A 20,987-nucleotide genomic window follows, 5' to 3' on the forward strand; every position below is an offset into this window, starting at 1 on the left:
CCCCTAAATTAAATATAATTTTAATCTAACGAAATAAATTAAATATTATTAACTAAAATATTCCTATTTAAATCTAAATACTTACCTGTAAAATAAACCCGAATATAGCTACAATATAACGAATAATTATATTGTAGCTATTTTAGGATTTATATTTATTTTACAGGCAACTTTGTATTTATTTTAACTAGGTACAATAGCTATTAAATAGTTATTTACTATTTAATAGCTACCTAGTTAAAATAATTACACAATTACCTGTAAAATAAATCCTAACTAACTATCTGATTGGCTGATTGAATCAGCCAATCAGATTCAAGTTCAATCGGATTGGCTGATCCAATCAGCCAATCAGATTGAGCTCGCATTCTATTGGCTGATCGGAACAGCCAATAGAATGCAAGCTCAATATGATTGGCTGATTGGATCATCCAATCCGATTGAACTTGAATCTGATTGGCTGATTCAATCAGCCAATCAGATTTTTCTTACCTTAATTCCGATTGGCTGATAGAATCCTATCAGCCAATCGGAATTCGAGGGACGCCATCTTGGATGACGTCCCTTAAAGGAACCTTCATTCGTCGGGTAGTCGTCGTTGAAGATGGATGTTCCGCGCCGGAGGTCTTGAAGATGGAGCCGCTCCTCGTCGGATGGATGAAGATAGAAGATGCCGCTTGGATGAACATGTCTGCCGGTCCGGATGTCCTCTTCTGGCCGGATAGGATGAAGACTTCTGCCGCTCCGGATGTCTTCTTTTGGTCCATCGGTGCCCGGCTGGGTGAACACGGCCCAAGGTAGGGAGATCTTCAGGGGGGTAGTGTTAGGTTTATTTAAGGGGGGTTTGGGTTAGAGTAGGGGTATGTGGGTGGTGGGTTGTAATGTTGGGGGGTGGTATTGTGTTTTTTTTTACAGGCAAAAGAGCTGTTTACTTTGGGGCATGCCCCGCAAAAAGAGCTGGTTACTTTTTAATTTAGAATAGGGTAGGGACCTTTATTATTTTGGGGGGCTTTGTTATTTTATTAGGGGGCTTAGAGTAAGTGTAATTAGCTTAAAATTCTTGTAATCTTTTTTTATTTTTTGTAATTTAGTGTTTGTTTGTTTTTGTAATTTAGTTTAGTTTATTTAATTGTAGGTAATTGATTTAATTTATTTATTGATAGTGTAGTGTTAGGTTTAATTGTAACTTAGGTTAGGATTTATTTTACAGGTAATTTTGTAATTATTTTAACTAGGTAGCTATTAAATAGTAAATAACTATTTAATAGCTATTGTACCTAGTTAAAATAAATACAAAGTTGCCTGTAAAATAAATATAAATCCTAAAATAGCTACAATATAATTATTTGTTATATTGTAGCTATATTAGGGTTTATTTTACAGGTAAGTATTTAGATTTAAATAGGAATACTTTAGTTAATAATATTTAATTTATTTCGTTAGATTAAAATTATATTTAATTTAGGGGGGTGTTAGGGTTAGGGTTAGACTTAGCTTTAGTGGTTAATACATTTATTATAGTAGCGGCGAGGTCCGGTCAGCAGATTAGGGGTTAATACTTGAAGTTAGGTGGCGGCGATGTTAGGGACGGCAGATTAGGGGTTAATACTATTTATTATAGGGTTTGCGAGGTGGGAGTGCGGCGGTTTAGGGGTTAATACATTTATTAGAGTGGCGGCGAGGTCCGGTCGGCAGATTTGGGGTTAATAAGTGTAGGTAAGGTAGCGGCGACGTTGGGGGGGGGAGATTAGGGGTTAATAAATATAATATAGGGGTCGGCGATGTTAGGGGCAGCAGATTAGGGGTATATAGGGATAATGTAGGTGGCGGTGGTGTGCGGTCGGCAGATTAGGGGTTAAAAAATTTTATTATAGTGGCGGCGATGTGGGGGGACCTCGGTTTAGGGGTACATAGGTAGTTTATGGGTGTTAGTGTACTTTAGAGCACAGTAGTTAAGAGCTTTATAAACCGGCGTTAGCCCAGAAAGCTGTTAACTACTGACTTTTTTCTGCGGCTGGAGTCTTGTCGGTAGAGGGTCTACCGCTCACTTCAGCCAAGACTCTAAATACCATTGTTAGGAAGATCCCATTGAAAAGATAGGATACGCAATTGACGTAAGGGGATCTGCGGTATGGAAAAGTCGCGGCTGGAAAGTGAGCGTTAGACCCTTACCTACAAGACTCTAAATACCAGCGGGCGGCCAAAACCAGCGTTAGGACCCCTTAACACTGCTTTTGACGGCTAACGCAGAACTCTAAATCTAGGCCTAAGAATTGATGTTGCTATGATTCAGGAGACACATCTTAATGAAAAAGAATGTCAAAAATTAAAAATGGGGTGGGTAGGTGAGATTATCTTTGCTCCTTGTGTTCAGAAAAAAGAGGAATAGCAATTTTAATAAGGAAGTCACTAGATTATAATATCAATAAGAAAGTAATTGATGACAATGGGAGGTATATCATCTTAGATATGTGTCTAGAAGGGGAGAGGCTTTTATTTTGCAATGTTTATAGCCCAAATTATAAAAACAATACTTTTTAGAAAAATATCCAATCAAAACTTTATGAAATATCATATAACAACATTATTTTTGGTGGGGATTTTAATTTGGTTCATATGCTTCCGATCAATAGAGAGAAAGATAGAAGGTTAAGGAGTAATATGAAAGAAACTAAAATCCTTAATTTATAATCTTGACGTCATAGATATTTGGAGGCATAAAAACCCGGACAAACAAGAATATACTTGTCTCTCTAAAGCGCACAAATCGCTGTCTAAAATGTATTTCTTCTTGATAAGTAAAAGATTGGCCTCAATTGTTAAAGATATCCAAATTCTCCCAATAACAATCTCTGATCATGCTCCAGTTGTTTTGAACTTGGAACTGAAAAAAAAAATCTAAGGGGGGTTTTAGAAACGTCACCTTCCCGAAATATCTATATAACAATGATAAATTCAGGCAATTTCTAACAAAAGTGTGGAGGGAATATTTTTTGAGTAACTCCAACTCAGTGGATAACCCAGAAATAATTTGGGAAACTTTTAAGGCGGTACTTAGAGGGTAAATATTGGCCTTTTTAGTAAAAGAAAAGAAAAAAAAGACCTTTATATAAAACAAATCGCTAACTCTGTGACGAATAAATATAATCAATATTTGGATGAAGACTTCTGCCGGCTTCGCTGGATGTCCGGTCTTCGAAAACTGTAAGTGGATCATCTTGGGGTTAGTGTTAGGTTTTTTTAACGGTTTATTTGGTGGGTTTTAATTTTAGGTTAGGGACTATGGGCAGTAAAAGAGCTAAATGCCATTTTAAGGGCAATGCCCATACAAATGCCCTTTTCAGGGCAATGGGAAGCTTAGGTTTTTTAGATAGGTTTTTATTTGGGGGGGTTGGTTGTGTGGGTGGTGGGTTTTACTGTTGGGGGGGGGGGGGTTTTTTGTTTTTTTTAAATGAAGTTTTATTAAGATATTGAATAAGACAACAAGGCAACAAATTTTCACAATTAAAAAGTACAATATAGGTTATTGTTATATATTATAAGTTGCAGTAAACAAAATTGTCCATTCTGTGAAAAGATAAGTAAACATAAGAAAGTACAATCATGTTAGCTCATAAAGCTACTATTAGGGGAGAGTTAATTAAACAAAGAGCAAGCCTACGTAAACAATATGACACAGAGTATAAAAAATTACTTTCTGCTTTAAAGCTAGTGGAACAGAGACACAAACTTGACCCAACAGATAATGAACTCACACATCTGGTCAGTGGAGCTAGGTCAGCATTTCGGCAACACCTACAAAGGGATGCTAATAACAAGGCATTTTACCTAAAAAAATTGTATTTTCATAATAACAATAAAGCAGGGGCATGGTTAGCGAAAATTTTAGCGAAAAAAAGATATCAGGCCCACATTTTTAAAATAGATAATGATAAAGGACAAATAGTGACCGAACCTAAAAAAATAGCAAATGTATTTGGGGATTACTACGCTAAGCTATATAACATAGCAAAGCAAGGAAAACCAGAGAATTTGTGCTCCCTTAGCCAATATTTAGACTCAGTGGATGTCCCAAAAATCTCCACACAAGAAGCTGACACCCTAGACTCCCCATTCACATTGCAAGAAGTCTTAAAAGCTATAGAGACACTACCCAACAATAAGAGCCCAGGCCCAGATGGATTCTCAAATGATTACTATAAGACTTACAAAACATTAATAGCACCTCACCTATTAAAAGCTTTTCAACATATCGATGAGGTAGGCAGCTTCCCAGCAGAATGTTTGGAAGCATATATTTCAGTGCTCCCCAAGCCAAATAAACCAACTAATCTACCAAATAACTACAGACCCATATCACTACTCAATACGGATCTCAAACTTTACGCAAAAATTTTAGCGGGCCGTATTAATAAACTGTTACCCCAGATTATTCACCTTGACCAAGCAGGTTTTGTCCCAGGAAGAGAAGCGAGAGACAACACCATTAGAACACTACAATTAATTGACTACGCTAAATTAAATAAATTAGGAATGGTGGTTGTCTCCGCTGATGCTGAAAAAGCATTTGATCGCTTAGATTGGAGCTTTTTGCAAGCAACTCTACGCAAAATGGGATTCGGGGAAACTATTATAAATAGAATTTTTAGCTTGTACCAAAACCCCTCAGCCCAAGTAAAAGCAAACAATATTTTATCAGATAAATTTTTCATCCAGAACGGAACACGGCAGGGTTGTCCCCTGTCCCCCCTTCTGTTTGTGTTGAGCATGGAGATCCTGGCCCATAAAATCAGACAAAACGAACAAATCTCAGGCATCAAAATTGGACAAAATAATTATAAATTATCCCTATACGCAGATGATGTGTTGCTCACACTGTCTAATCCCACAGAGTCTATCCCAGCAGTGTTGAGGGAGTTCGAAGAGTTTGGGATGTTCTCTAATTTCCTTCTAAATGATCAAAAATCTGAAATTTTAAATATCTCTATGCCAAGAAAAGAATATTCGGAATTACTAAAAAAGTGCCCATTCATACCACAAAACAAAGCCATCAAGTATCTGGGGATCTACCTGTCACCCAGGCTTAGTACCTTGTTTGCAAAAAATTACCAAAACCTATACAATGAGCTAACTAAAGACCTAAATAGGTGGAATGATAAACTGATCTCGTGGTGGGGACGTATACAGGCAGTGAAAATGACTGTACTACCCAAAATTCTTTATATGCTCCAAACGGTGCCAATTGCACTACCTATCTTATTCCGCAATAAGCTACAGAAATTATTAAATAATTACATTTGGGGCAAAATTAAACCTAGGGTCATTAAATCCACTATGTATAGGGCCACACGGGAGGGGGGACTGGGACTCCCCAACATTGAGATGTACTATAAAGCAAAATGCTTGCAAAGAATACTAGATTGGCACCGTAACGCTGAAAATAAAGCTTGGGTGACTCTGGATTCCCATATCTTGAGGACTCCCTCCCCTGGGGTGCTGTGCTGGGTGGAAAGAAAGAGCCGACCCCCCTGGATCAGGTCATATCCACTATACCACCATACTTTTGATATTTGGGACAGCACTATAGCATGCAATAGCCAAATATCATCCCTGAGATCCCCAATGTCCCCAGTTTCCCCTAATGCAGAATTACATGGAGGCTTGGAGCAAAAACTATCTAGGCAACTCGACTGGGAGATGGGTTATACGATACCTATAACCAGATTCCTAACTAATGGTAAACTAAGGCGAAGAGCAGACCTTGACGGGGTATTGGGGGGCGCTTTCACGAAATGGCTGAAGTATTTTCAACTTCAGCACTTGTTGGCCATGTCCCCAGATAGGGAAAAACTAATTAGGCAGCCCACCATGTTTGAACAACAGTGTCTCGGAAGTCAACCATTATGCCATACTTTGGCATGGGCAAAGAGGGCACTGTCGCTCAACGAGTTGAGCGTGGCCCCTAACTATAGAAGTCGATGGCACAGGGAACTAGGTGAGGAACTAAGTGAACAGGATTGGAAATATATCACACAGAATACTAGAAAGTCTTCGACTTCAGCTAAGACTTTGGAATTAAACTTCAAGGTCCTGACGCGATGGTACCTCACCCCAGCAAGAATAAAGACAATCTATCCGACAGCCTCTGATATGTGCTGGAGAGGGTGCGGTAACAGGGGAACCATGATACATATCTGGTGGTCCTGTGATAAACTACAACCATTCTGGTTACTAATAGGAAATTTTATCAAATTAATCAGCAATCAAAGCGCCGACTATCAAATCCAACCCACGACAGCCCTACTAAACCTACTCCCAAAATGTAGTTGCAAAATTAGGAGGAAACTAATACAGTTAGCTCTAAACACAGCCAAATCCCTGATAGCTTCTAACTGGAAATCACGGGTGGTACCCACATATAAGGCCTGGGAAACGTTAATGAACCATACAATCCAACTGGAAGAATATGGCTATTTTATAAGAAAGGACATGGAAATGTTTAATAACATAAAGTTTTACTGAGAAACACGAATGCACATACACTAAAACTTTGCATACGACATCAGACATACTATAAAAAGGGTGAGTGAAGTCTCTAGGACAGTTTAAAGGACGTTACATAAATATGTCAATTTATTCTTTAGCTGAAACGGACAGGATCAACTACGGCTCCTGCTTACTGATGATGACCAACTAATGTTTAGTTTTGAATTGATTGGTTTTATGTTTCTTGTTAGTTATAATAAGTTTTCTTAAAAGCGTTTTAAAGATAAAATTTTTGGATGTTAATCTAAGCAAAGCGCAGAAGAACATGTTGATCTGTAATCAATGTAATTTTTTTTTTTGTTTCCATTTTTTTTTTTTTTTTTTTTTTTTTTAATGCATTTCCATGTAATGTCTCATTTTTCATCCAATAAAAAAAATATAAAAAAAAAAAGAAAAAAGAAAGTACAATCATTACTTCAGTACCAAGTACAGTGTTGCTAAATTTTTACAATTTTTTAAGGATGAACATCACATAGTTGTCAGATTTAGGAAAAAGAAAGAGTATGGGTAATAGTAAAGGGTAAGTTAGAAGAAGAAATAAGGAAAAACCATTGAGTAAGTGATGGGAAGGGGGGGGAGGAGGAAGAAAAAAAAAAAAAAAAAAGGACTGGGGGTGGGAAGAAATTTTAGACCATGACTATTTTTGTATAGATTATATCTTTCTCTGCCATAGTGCTAAAATCATCTCAAAGACCTCTAGCTGGTGTGTTTTTAAATAGTGGTATCTCTCCAAGGAGAGAAGGTCAGCTACTGCTACCCTCCACTCATCTCTGGAGGGTGTCGTCATGGACTTCCAATGTTTAGGAATGAGCTTCTTAGCTGCGGTGAGCATGATTAGGAGTAGTGGTTGTTTACCCGTCCCCACCAACCTAGGGAGATCAAGGAATAAAATGGTGCTTGGGCTGTAAGGAACTACAATCCCAAGGGTGTCTGAAATCTCCGAAAGGACATCCATCCAAAATCCCTGCAAGCTGGGACAGGACCACCAAATGTGGAGGAGAGAACCCTCTCCCCCACATCCCCTCCAGCATGTGTTACTAAGTGTAGGAAAGATCTTGTGCAATCGCGCTGGTGTCAAATACCACCGACACAGGAGTTTTAGGTGAATCTCCTGTATCGTTGCAGAGACCGATGATTTTTTAATTAGCCTGAAGGCTTGAAGCCAGGTCTCATCTTCTATCTCATATCCCAATTCTTTTTTCCAGGAGTATGTGTAGGAAGGGAGGTCCACCGCCCCACAGTTGGGAATGATCTTGTAGAGTTTGGAAATTAGGTGTGTTGGGGGGATCGACGAGACACAGAGGTTCTCGAAGAGTGTGAGTTGTCTACCAAAGGTCTCCCTATGTTTATGGTGAGAGATAAAATGCATAAGTTGGTGGTAATGGAGCCATGAGGAGAAAATCTCCCCATGCGCTGTCTCCAGTTCAGAGAGTGTTTTTGTCCTATTATCAATGGTGAGAAAGGAGACTGATCCCTCTCTGAGGTGGTATGGTTGTAATTTAGTGAAGCCTAGACGACTATATGGGAGATCAGTATGTTCCAAGATAGGAGTGAGAGGGGAAACTATTGAGGATATATGTGTACTGGTAGATATTAATTTGTCCCATTCGGATAAAATCCCTGCTGTGATATGGAAGCTTTCAAGTATTTTTGGTCTCTTTTGTCTTGGCAACCACGCCAATGTAGCTACATTGTTAATTTTAAGAATTTGCCTATCCAGGAGTATCCATGCCTTGTCATTTGAGTTATGTGCCCATTCAACTATATGTTGGAGGGCTATGGCTTGTTTGTAAATTTGTAGACAAGGAACACTCAATCCGCCATTGTCTCTAGGGAGATACATAGTTTTCCTAGGGATTCTGGGTCTGCTATCACCCCAGATATATTGTTCAAAGGCCCTTTGTAGTTGAGCTATGTATCCTTCAGGGAGTACAATAGGGAGGGTTTGAAATAAATATAAAATGCGAGGTAGGACATTCATTTTCAGAACACCTATTCTCCCTAACCACGAGAGCTTTTTGTTTTTCCATACCGAGAGGTCTCGGATTATTTCATTTTTAATATTATTATAGTTGAATTTAAATAAATCCTGAGGTGAAGGAGATAGATAAATGCCTAAATATTTCAGTCTATGCGGTGCAATGGGAATATTATAGTAGTTGCTTAAAGTTTGAATATGGGACGGATTGGTGTTAATATTTAGAATTTCAGATTTGGAAATGTTCAGTTGGAAATTGGAAATTTTGCTATATTTATTCAATTCAGTGAGTAATGCAGGGATAGATGTTTCGGCATTTGTTAGAGAAAACAGTGCATCATCGGCATAAAGGGCCTGTTTATATTCGCTTTCCCCCACTACTATTCCCTTGATATCTCTGTTGTTTCTGACCTTTTGGGCTAAAACTTCGATGGACATAGCAAAAAGAAGTGGAGATAATGGGCATCCCTGCCGTGTGCCATTACTTATATTAAAGGGCTCAGAAAGGGTACCATTCACTCGAATTTTAGCGTTCGGGGAGGAGTATAGGGCCATTGCCGAATTCAAAAAAGACTCTGGTATGCCCATTTCTGTCATAGCTCTGCGCAGAAAAGGCCATCGCACTCTGTCGAAGGCCTTCTCCGCGTCAGTTGCAAAGAGGACCATTGGGACTTGTGAGGCCTTGGCAAAATTAATCAACTGCAGGACCTTTTACAGGTAAAAGAGCTGATTTCTTTGGGGCAATGCCCCGCAAAAGGCCCTTTTAAGGGCCATTGGTAGTTTATTGTAGGCTAGGGGTTTTTTTTTTATTTTGGGGGGGGCTTTTTCATTTTGATAGGGCTATTAGATTAGGTGTAATTCTTTTTTATTTTTGATACTGTGGTTTTTTATTTTTTGTAACTTAGTGATTTTATTTTTTGTAACTTAGTTGTTATTTTTTGTAACTTAGTAATTTTTAATTGTAGATTTCAATAATTTGAGTAGGGTTAGGTTTTTAAATATGTAATATACTGTAGTTATTTTAATTTGTAGTTTAATGTAATTTTAGTATAATAGTTAGGGTAGGTTAATTAATAGTTTAATATAGTTTAATTAAATTTTAGTATAATAGTTAGGGTAGGTTAATTAATAGTTTAATATAGTTTATTTTAATTCTAAAGGTAAGTTTATATTTATTATAAGATAGGTATGAGGTAATTATAATGTAAAGTTAGCGGGTTGTTAGGTTTAGGGGTTAATAGCTTAATTTAGTTTATGGCGATGTGGGGGGCTGGCGGTTTAGGGGTTAATAGGTTTAGTAAGTGGTAGTGATGTGGGTGGCCAGGGGTTTAGGGGTTAATAACTTTATTTAGGTTGCGGCGGGGTCCGGGAGCGGCGGGATAGGGGTTAATACTTTTATTTAGGTGCGGCAGGTTCCGGGAGCAGCGGTATAGGGGTTAAACATTTTAGTATAGTGGCGGTGTTTAGTTACAGGGTATAAATAAAGTTGGTAAAAAGCCGAATAGCAGCGAGATCGATGACTGCTAGTTAACAACAGTCCACTGCTCATTGCCCCGTACTTGGTGCGCGGCTTTTTGCCGGCTTTTTTTATAAATATGGAGATCGTATTCAGTTCTGCGGCCACGATGTTAGGCAATGTTAGGCAAGCGTATTGGTGCCGTCGAATGCAGCATAGTTTATGGCTTGATAATTCAACCTCTATGCCTTTGATTCTTTAGTTTGGGGCCATTTATTTGCTTTGTTGGAAAAGTTTGGGTTTCAGGGACTTTTTTAAATTCAATCAAATCAATATATTCTAGTCCTATACTTTCATTGCTTATCAACCTACTAAAAAATAACTTTAGGCAGAGGCACTAGACAAGGTTGCCCTATATCTCCTCTGTTATTTAATCTGGCCTCCTAGGAACCCCTGGCTATTCTCTTTAGAGATCTAATCGAAGGAATTAAGATGGGTGATGCATCATTTAAATTGTCACTATACGCAGACGATATGCTTATTTTCACAGAGAATTTAAATGTTTTTTTTACCAGTTATTGTTGAGACATTGGAGCAATATGAGTCCTTTTCAGGATTTAGAATAAATTCATCTAAATCAGAGATTTTATGGTTGGTTCAAAATAAAAATTCACCAAAAACTCATTTTAAAGAGGCTAAAGGACAAATAATGTATCTGGGGTTAAAACTCTCTCTCAATCCTGAAATGTGGTATAGCTTAAATATTTCCTCTTTAATACCAACTTTTAAACAAAAATTGGAAGTGTGAACAACATTTCCTATATCCCTGACTGGGATAATAAATTTAATTAAGATAATATGGCTCCCTAAATTCTTATTTATTTTTCAAGCTTTGCCTAAGTAACTTCTTAAAAAAGACCTTAAAAAAAATAAACTCTGTCATCCGCCAATTTAAATAGAAAAATTTGAGAGCTAGAGTTCATTTGAAACGTCTTATTCCAAATAGAAAATTTTTTGGATTAGCACTTCCAGATTTTGAGAAATATAATCTTGCGGCCATTGTTAAATTTGTTGTTGATTGGTTTTTAGATATAGGTCATTATACTTTACCAGCAGCAGATCAATATATGATAACCCCTTATTCACTTAAGGCGATTCCACATATTCAATATAAAAAACTTCCTATATGCATTAAACAGAACTTGATCTTTAGGAATGCCTGTATTGCATGGCATAAGGTATGTAATATTAGAAACATTAATTATGCCGTTTCTCCTTTTTTTAGTTTTCAAATAAGCTTTATTAGAGAAATGTAAAAAAGAAAGACATACAGGTAATGTAGTTACAAAACATCATCCAGAATGACATAAAACTATACCTTTGTACTTATTGTCCAGGACATTTCGCAGTTAGTAAGAGATTCAGGTCAAACAGCACAGAAAACTCCATCAGATACAGTACAAATGTATACTGACTATATTACATAAGCATCTAACATAGGCTGTTTAGTGATATGAGTTATTTTTTCTGATATTTCTTCTTAAGCTTAGTAAAGAAAGCATAAAGGTATGTATAAATCAACAAGTACATATCGGTGGAGGAGATAACATTTTCACAGCTTATTTACAACACTCAGCTGTGGATAAAGATATACCCGGTATAAGAGTTCCTATCTAAGAGAGAAAAGAAAGTAGAGTAAGCTAGGACAGTCAGTCCTGGAGGAGAGAGAGAAAGAATAGAAGGGGGGAAATGTATGGAGAGAGAGAGAAGGGAAAAAAAAAAAGGGGGCAGGGGGGAATTTGGAAGGTAAAAGGCATTACAGTATGTTTCAGCATCGACTACAAATGCTTTACCAATGGATCAGAATCCTCGACCCTCCCAAGTCAGCAGCATCAACTCATGTGTGCCCAATTTTAAGGTAATGGTACCTTTCAAGTCTCAGCAAATCAGCAACTTTGTTTTTCCATTCTTGTACACTAGGGATATTCTGTTTTTTCCAATATGAGGGAATCAGGCCCTTTGCGCCATTGAGCATTAACAAGAGAAGCAGGTACTTATCCTCCCCAACTATCTTGGGTGATTTATGGTATAATAAATAGCAGGGATTAGGAGGAATGATAACTCCGAGAATCCTACTCATCTCAGCCATTATGTCAATCCAGTAAGGCAGTAGCAGAGGGCATGTCCACCAAATATGTAAGAGGGTACCTTCTTCTCCACATCCTCTCCAGCATCCCCCACTTGTGTGCGGGTATATGTGTTTTAGTCTTTGGGGAGTCAGATACCACCTACTTAACAATTTGTATTGTGTTTCCTGGACCCTGGCCGAGACTGAAGCCCTTCGCGTCCTGTCAAAAATCTTGTTCCATTCCTTGTGTTCTATCTCTAGACCCAACTCGTCTTGCCAAGTCTGTGTATAGTTTGGAAGGTAAAGGTCCCCACCCAGCAGCAGAAGTTTATACAATCGTGAGATCAAGTGAGTCGGGTGGGGAGTCATCGTACAAAGGGTCTCAAAGGGAGTCTTGCGTCTCGTCAGATCTGGTCTTTCCCTGTGGGTATCAAAGTAATGTCTGATCTGCACTATTTTAAACCATGAGGCAAACATTTCACTGTCCCATTCAGACAAATCCGTTTGGGACTTTAATTTATCCCGCAGAAGAATATTATATATTGCGGAGTCTGCAAGTCCATAGATCTTGGATGGGGGATTAAGCCCCGAAAGGAATCCCAGGTCGGGATTTTCTCTAAGAGGGGTAACCGGAGAGCTCGGTGTGGAGATATTAGGGGCTTTCTTAATCAATCTATCCCAACCCACAAGCACCTCCTCCACCATAGGATAAAGCTTGGTTACAGAGGGCCTACAAGCAGGAGAAATCCACGCTAGGGTTCCCACATTCCCCCTCTTTAAGATTGCGTTATCGACCTGGATCCAAGCCTTGTGAGCTGAGTTTTGACACCACTCCACTAGTCTCTGGAGGGAGATTGCTCTTTGGTATACCCGCAAGTCTGGCATTCCCAACCCACCTCTATTCCGCGGTAGGAATATAGTTCGCCTGTTAATTCTCGGTTTTAGGTCTCTCCAAATATAAGACTCTATGGCCGATTGTATTTGATGAATGATGTGGGAAGCTGCAGTCAAAGGGATAGTCTGCATGATATAAAGCACCTGTGGTATCACATTCATTTTGACCACCCCAATGCGGCCCAGCCAGGAGATGGTTTTATTTCTCCAGTTCGATAGGTCTCTAAGGATCTCATCTCTAATGATTTTATAGTTCAGATCCACTATCCCCTTTATGCTAGGCGTCAGATAGATGCCAAGATATTTCAGTCTATTATGTGCGATTTTTAATGGGCAGTCGTCATTCAGTGTCTGAAAATCAGCCTGGGGGATTGTGACGTTCATGATTTCGGACTTCAAGGGATTCAGAAGGAAGTTTGATACACTTCCAAAATCTGTAAATTCCCCTATAGCCGCTCTGAGGGACTGTCTTATGTCTGATATCAGTAGTAAGACATCATTGGCATACATGGCGAGCTTGTGCTCAGAGCCCTCCACATGAATTCCACTTATTTCGGGATTTGTTTGGATCCTACTTGCCAAGATTTCAATTGTCAGGGCAAACACGAGAGGGGACAGGGGACAGCCCTGTCTAGTCCCATTACGGATTGTAAAGGCATTGGAAAGCGTACCGTTTACCCTTACTCTGGCGTTCGGTGATGAATATAAGGACATGATCCTATTTATAAGTTTAGGCCCAAAGCCAAATTTCCCTAAGGTGTGTTGCATAAACGTCCAGCTGACCTGGTCAAATGCTTTTTCAGCATCTGTTGAGACCAGGGCCAACAGGATTGAATTTTTATGAGCATACGTTATTATCTGAAGGACCTTTAGGGTATTATCTCTTGCCTCAAGCCTCGGGATAAAACCCACTTGATCAGTAGAGATCAGCTGTGGGAGGTACCTATTGAGGCGATTGGCAATTACTTTTGCTAGAATCTTGACGTCCGAGTTGAGCAGCGAGATGGGGCGATAATTCTCCGGCTTGTTTTCTGGCTTGCCTGGCTTGGGGATCACCGTAATATGGGCTTCGAGCATTGAACGAGGCAAAAAGGGGGAGTCAGACAGTTGATTAAAAAGGTTCAACATTTCAGGCACCAGTATGTCACCAAATACTTTGTAATATTTGGCCCCAAAGCCATCTGGACCCGGGCTTTTACAGGATGTTAAATCTTTGAGGGCTTGTTTAATTTCTGCCAGTGTAAATGGGGATTCCAGAGCCTCAGAATCTTGTTCTGAGAGTCTAGGGACTACAACTCTATCAAGATACTCATGTATCCATTGCGTCTCTCATACCCGAGAGGACGGATCTTCCCCTATTTCATCGGGACTTTGAATGTTACATAGGGTTTCATAATAAGAACCAAAAATCTCAGCAATCGATTTCCCATCCTCTCTAGGTTTCCCGTCGGAATGAGTCATACTGTGTACAAAATGTTTTTTTTTTTACGTGCTATGGCCCTGGCCAGCAATCACCCAGCGTTGTCCCCTTGCTCAAAAAATTGTTGCCTTAAAATTAAGGCTGCCTTTTGGTAATCCACTTGAAGGAACTTCAAGAGTTCCGCTCTCGCCCGGGCCAAGGTCTTGCTTAATGTGTCATCTGCTGGTGCCATCTTATGCGCACTCTCTGCCTTCTCTACCTCAGAGAGCAAATTTCGGTACTGCTCTCTTCTTTTCTTGACTAATCCGGCTTTCTGTTTAAGGAAGAGGCCCCAAATTGTACATTTATGCACCTCCCAGATCATTGTGGGTTGAGAGTCTGACTCTCTATGTATTTGAAAGTAATCTGTTAGTGCTCTTTCAATTTCCGACTTGAAAACCGGATCATCTAACATGGAGTCATCTAGCTTCCAGGTGTAGGGTGTGGCCGGGGCATTAGACCATAATACAGTGCATGTAACCGGGGCATGGTCTGACCAAGTGATAGGGAGTATGTTACTACTCGTAGTGATCGTAAGCCCTGTTGCATCTGTAAACCAGTAGTCTATTCTGGAGTATTTTCTATGGGGGTGGGAATAGAATGTAAAGTTCTTAGAGGTGGGGTGTTGTGATCGCCAAATATCATGTAGTGCTGCGTCTCTAAGTGAGGATGACATACGTTTGAGGGTTCTGTGGGGGATGCTAGAGACCCCATTAGAGGTGTCTAATGATGGTTCCAGGGAGGCATTTAGATCCCCTCCTAGGAATAAGATACCTGATTGCATTTCAAGCACTTTATGAAGAACCATTTGAAAGAAGGTCTGTTGAGATTGATTGGGACAATAGACATTGACCAATGTTTTGGGTCTACCGTATATTAAGCCTATTAGGATCATGTACCTGCCCTCTGGGTCTCTATGTGTTTGCGTCAGTTGGAACGGCACATCAGCACTAATAAGAATACCCACCCCATTTTTTTTCTGAGGGCCGGAGGCAAAAAAAGCAGTGGGATATTGCTGACTAAACCAGCATGGTTCATGGCCTGATGCGAAGTGCGTTTCTTGCAAATAGATAATATTTCCCCCTTGCCTGTGTAAGTCTCTTAGGACCATAGAACGTTTAGCTGGACTATTTAGGCCTTTTACATTTATAGAGATCAATTCGATGGGTTGGGACATGACTCCCGCACGTGGGCGTGTCATTTTAATGGCGGAGGGGGAAAAAAAGAGGGGGAAAAGGGATGGAGAGGTGGGAGGAAGGAGAGCAAGAAGAAGGGAAAAATTAACTGAAGTTAGAAAAGGAAATACCAAGCAAGAAAGAAAGAGGGCGACTGAAGTCGCAGTACAACAAATATAAATAGAGTCAAACCTGTGCGTTATACACTTTATACTAGTATTATGCTGTATCGTATCATACAGATGTATATCAACCTAGGAAATAACAAAGACTAACAACAAACAACAAAAGCAGGGGTAGTATTCCCTGCCTACTTACACTATAGATACATTTTTAAGAAAAACATTTAACAGTAACAAGTGCATTTTTCTCACCTTACCCTCCATGTATTTAAGAGGAAACTCATACATTGGACATCCAATACACAGTTAAGAACGTGGGTTTAAATTTTATAAACTATGTGAACCATTATATAAGGCTAGTAACCTGTACCTTATAAGGGCCAACCCCCCTACTCAAACCTGATGCCATTAGTTAGTTTCTTTCTAGTGTTTGTATGGCCTGTAGCAGTCTGATTAGTACCCATCCACCTGTTTATTCAGTGTGAGCCAACCAACTAGAATGAGTATTTAACGTGTGTATTGTTCAGAATATTATTATCACTGGTGGTCGGTATCTGTATCACCTTAAGCCAAAACTAAAGAATTATAGGGGCTAAGTACCAGTACATTTAAAGTTATTTCAAGGGTCTTACAGTGATCTGATCAGTTTGGAAGTTAAATCTATATCTCGCTCTTAACTGTAATTTAGCTATAGGTTATAGCCCAAGCAGTCATATTGGCATCTTGACAGTGAGAGTACAGGCGCAGTGAACAATCATTTATCAGGTGAAGCATAACTGAGTTTTAAACCGACCACAAAAATTATCTAAACTGAGTCATGACACATATTTTAACAACATTATACATAAACTTATCTGAAGCGACCCTCAGTGTCCAGTTAGTAGAGCCCCGTACATAAGCCTTATGCTAGGGCCAGATAGGTCAGAGCAACTCGAGGAAGAGACACAAGAATGTTCATATTGCTCAGTCTGGGAAATGTTGTAGTCCACTGTTTTCCCCATCTGCTAAGCCCTCTGAACAACGGGAGCCTTCTCGGGGAGCCTGATATTAAGGCCCAAGGCCTGGTTGAACGCTGGTAGGTCCCCTGGCGTCTTGAGGACATGTGTGACGTTATTTTTGGTAACGATGAGGCTTGTGGGAAAAGCCCACCTGTATGGGATTTTATTGGCCTTCAGAGTAGATGTGACAAACCTCAGGTCCCTTCTCTTTTGGAGAGTGGTCGGGCATAAGTCAGAATAGACCTGCAATTCCACCCCTCTGAATTCTATCTGCTGCTTGTTTCTAGCCAGCCGCAGCACATCCTCTTTTTCTTTAAAAGATAGTAATTTTAAAATGATGTCTCTGGGGGGGCCCTTCCCGGAGGTTTAGGGCGCAATGCCCTATGCGCTCTCTCTATTTGGATCTCAGGACCCCTATCTTCATTTCTGAGGTACCTGATGAAATCTTGAATATACGCTTGTATTGCAGGAGGTTCTATTGTTTCGGGAACACCTTGCAGCCTGAGGTTATTCCTCCTGCTGCGGTTTTCTAGATCCTCAATTCTCTCCAACAATGTATGTACAGTGCTCTCCTGTGCTTGTAGAAAACTGGCTTGATGCTGGAGATCGGAGCTAAGGGCCTCCTGTTTTTCCTCCACTTGGGTAACTCTGTGATCAACAGCTGAGATATCTCTTTTTAATTCCTGGAACATAGATTTAAAGTCCCTCATGGCTTCTTTTATATCTGCTTTTGAAGAGAGGAGCATGATATCCTCTTTGGTCACACAATTCTGATGATTAGACATTGTTTCAGTGTTGTGAACCTGTGCTGCAGTGGCCTTCAGGTGTGTGTCAGGTTTCCCTACTGGTGTAGCAGGTTCACTGGCTATTAAATAATTTTCCATCATGGTAGTTTGGGAGTTTTTTGGTAGTCTAGTGTATATTTTACTAGACATCACATCTGCATAGATAGTCCGTGTTATGTGATTAGGAATGCTAGGTAATAGTATTTCTCGCTCTAATCAGACAGCAAAAGTTCTGCAACTAGATATATCCCAACAGTGTAAATGAACAGTATGATATATAGCTTTTGTTACTCCTTTAGTGAGCTAGGCCACACATGAGGGGGTTCATAAGATAATATAAGGCTGATATCAGAGACACCCTTCAATATTACAACACAGAGATCAGCGTTGGTGATATGTAACATATGGCAGAGTAGGCTATGCTGAAAGTGTTCTCAGTGGTGCTACGGCCTATAAGATCACGAGTCCGCTGGGTGATTGAGCAGGTTTTATGTACCCTTTATCAATTGTGTATTACACTTTATCCCTGTTATCAGTTATTATAGGAGGACGTTCCGGTTAGGCTCCGAATCAACTCAGGCCGTTATATTACCTTATCTTGAGCGAGTATTAGGCAATGTCTCCTCCTGCCACGTGGTTGCTTCTTCCTCCTGCGGACCAGATACGGCACCCCTGTCGGGGCCTGTTCCTCTCCGTGCCAGCTGTTCGTTCTGTCCGCACCACTTGATCCCGCAGCGTGGAAGGCTAGAGTCAGATGAGCGGATTCTGTTTGATACAGAATGCGGGTAAACTTACTCAAGATAGTCGCCGGACCCAACACCACGTGTGTCAGGCAGGGCCGTGTTAAGCTGGACAAACTCCAGTGACGCCCAGGCAGTCTCCGCTACGCTCTTCTTGGTGCCCCTCCTAAATACATCCAGACCGGCTTCTTATCAATCAGAGCAGACCGTCTGTGGGAGGTAGTCACCTGTGTCCGATGTTTCCCGGGGAAGCCGGGCCCAACCTCAGAGACGCAAGTTCCTGACTCTTTAAAAGTGATCCTCTGCTATGTCGCCGGGGCTTTAAAAATACCCCAAGTTAGGGAGCAGGGTTTAAAACAACAAAAAAAGTGCAGTTTGTTGCTCAGATTTATGGTATGAATGCACTTGTTTTAGTGTAAGCTCAGCAGGGACATCAGAGCTTTTTTAGAAAGCAGCCATTTCCATCTATGGCTAGGCTCCGCCCCCTCCATTGTTTCTCCTTTTTTAACAATTAAAGGTAACCCAGATTTCTCTGAGGGACATACGGGTAACAGGTTTGATGTTTGGGAATAGAAGGACATTCTACTTATATATCAGTTAAAAGATTTCCAAAGTAATGAAGTCAAGACTTTTGTTGAATGTAAAAAGGAATTTAACCTTGAGAATATCTACAGATAAAGCATTATAATGCCTGTCTGCTTAAACTGAATGACACTGATTGGATGGGTAAAACGTTTAATACAGTGTTTACTGCCTATAGTCAAGGTAAATTCTCTATATCAGAGATTTTTAACACATTGATAAGAACTAATGCCATACAGAATAAGAAATTTATGATGTTAAAAGGGAAATATTCAGATGAAAGTAATGTTGAATGGAACTGTCTAGTTAGTTCCTGGAATAAAATAAAAGAACAACATTTTAAAATTGTATATCAGATTTACATTACGCCGTTATTTATGTCATATTTTAATACAGATCTATCCAAAATTACATGTCCCAAATGTAAATATCTTTGTGTGGATATGTTTCACTGTTTTTGGTATTGCCCGATAATTCAGGAACTTTGGAAAAAAGTTGGGTATTGGTTATCTGTCCTAAAAAAACAAAAATATTTTGTCAATTTTCACATAGCAGACATACTGTATTGTTTTTATGTTCATTTAAAAAATATGGGAAAAACACTTTATTAATACATACAGTGATCCTTATTACTAGTAGATTTGTATTGAAATATTGGAATTCTGCCAGAAAACCAAAATTTACAGAATTTATATCTCACGTGTTGAATCAGCTATGGTTAGAACAAGTTGACACACTTATTCTTTAGACAAGGAGCTGAAAAGTTTGTAGATAAATGGGAGCTGCTGATTACCTCATTAGACCCTCAAATACAAAAACAAATTCTATATCTGTTTAGATATCAGATCTTTATGCTTGAAGCTAATATTCGTGGAGTATGGTTAATATTCTAATACTTTGTAAATCGATAGGTTAGAGGAGAGAGAGAGCCCCCTCCTTTGAGGTTGCTTTTTCTTGTTTGTGTGTATGCCCTAATTCATTTAGGTGCAACAGGAGTGTATCTGATATTTGGTTTATATCATGTTATATTATGACATATTGGTTATTTTTTCTATTTATTTTATTTTTTGAAAATCATTGTAATAACAAAAGGCAAAATTGGAAGAATATTTATGTTTAGATATTTTAACTGTAGATACTATCAATGAGAACAAGTATTGTGTTCATTCTCTGTTCTGTTAGAGGGATATAATTACCTTGTTGGTACTTTAATATTATTGTGTAATAATGAATGACAAAACATTTTGGCCTAGATTTGGAGTTTGGCGGTAGCCGTGAAAACCAGCGTTAGAGGCTCCTAACGCTGGTTTTAGGCTAACTCCGGTATTTGGAGTCACTCAAAATAGGGTCTAACGCTCACTTTTCAGCCGCGACTTTTCCATACCGCAGATCCCCTTACGTAAATTGCGTATCCTATCTTTTCAATGGGATCTTTCTAACTCCGGTATTTAGAGTCGTGTCTGAAGTGAGCGTTAGACATCTAACGACAAAACTCCAGCCGCAGGAAAAAAGTCAGTAGTTAAGAGCTTTCTGGGCTAACGCCGGTTTATAAAGCTCTTAACTACTGTGCTCTAAAGTACACTAACACCCATAAACTACCTATGTACCCCTAAACCGAGGTCCCCCCACATCGCCGCCACTCGATTAAATTTTTTTAACCCCTAATCTGCCGACCGCCACCTACGTTATACTTATGTACCCCTAATCTGCTGCCCCTAACACCGCCGACCCCTGTATTATATTTATTAACCTAATTATTTTGTTCATGAAGGCAATTACTACCTACAGAAACGTGGCACGGCCATGGGCGCAAAATTCGCCCCAGCCTATGCCAATATATACATGGGGTACATGGAACTGAACATGATCTTTACAGCTGATTTCCCATACAAAAATAATGTCATACTATATGGTCGTTTCATTGACGACCTCATTATAATTTGGGACACAACACATAGTGAATACACTATAGAACATTTTATATCTTACATTAATACTAATAACATGAACTTAACCTTCACCCACAAGAGTGATGCCCAACTGATTGAATACTTGGACCTTAAGCTTAGCATAGACCAGTCCAATTTAGATATCAATACATCTACATACAGAAAACCAACCTCT

The sequence above is a fragment of the Bombina bombina genome, chromosome 3 (genome assembly GCF_027579735.1).
Source record: "Bombina bombina isolate aBomBom1 chromosome 3, aBomBom1.pri, whole genome shotgun sequence".
NCBI lineage: Eukaryota > Metazoa > Chordata > Amphibia > Anura > Bombinatoridae > Bombina > Bombina bombina.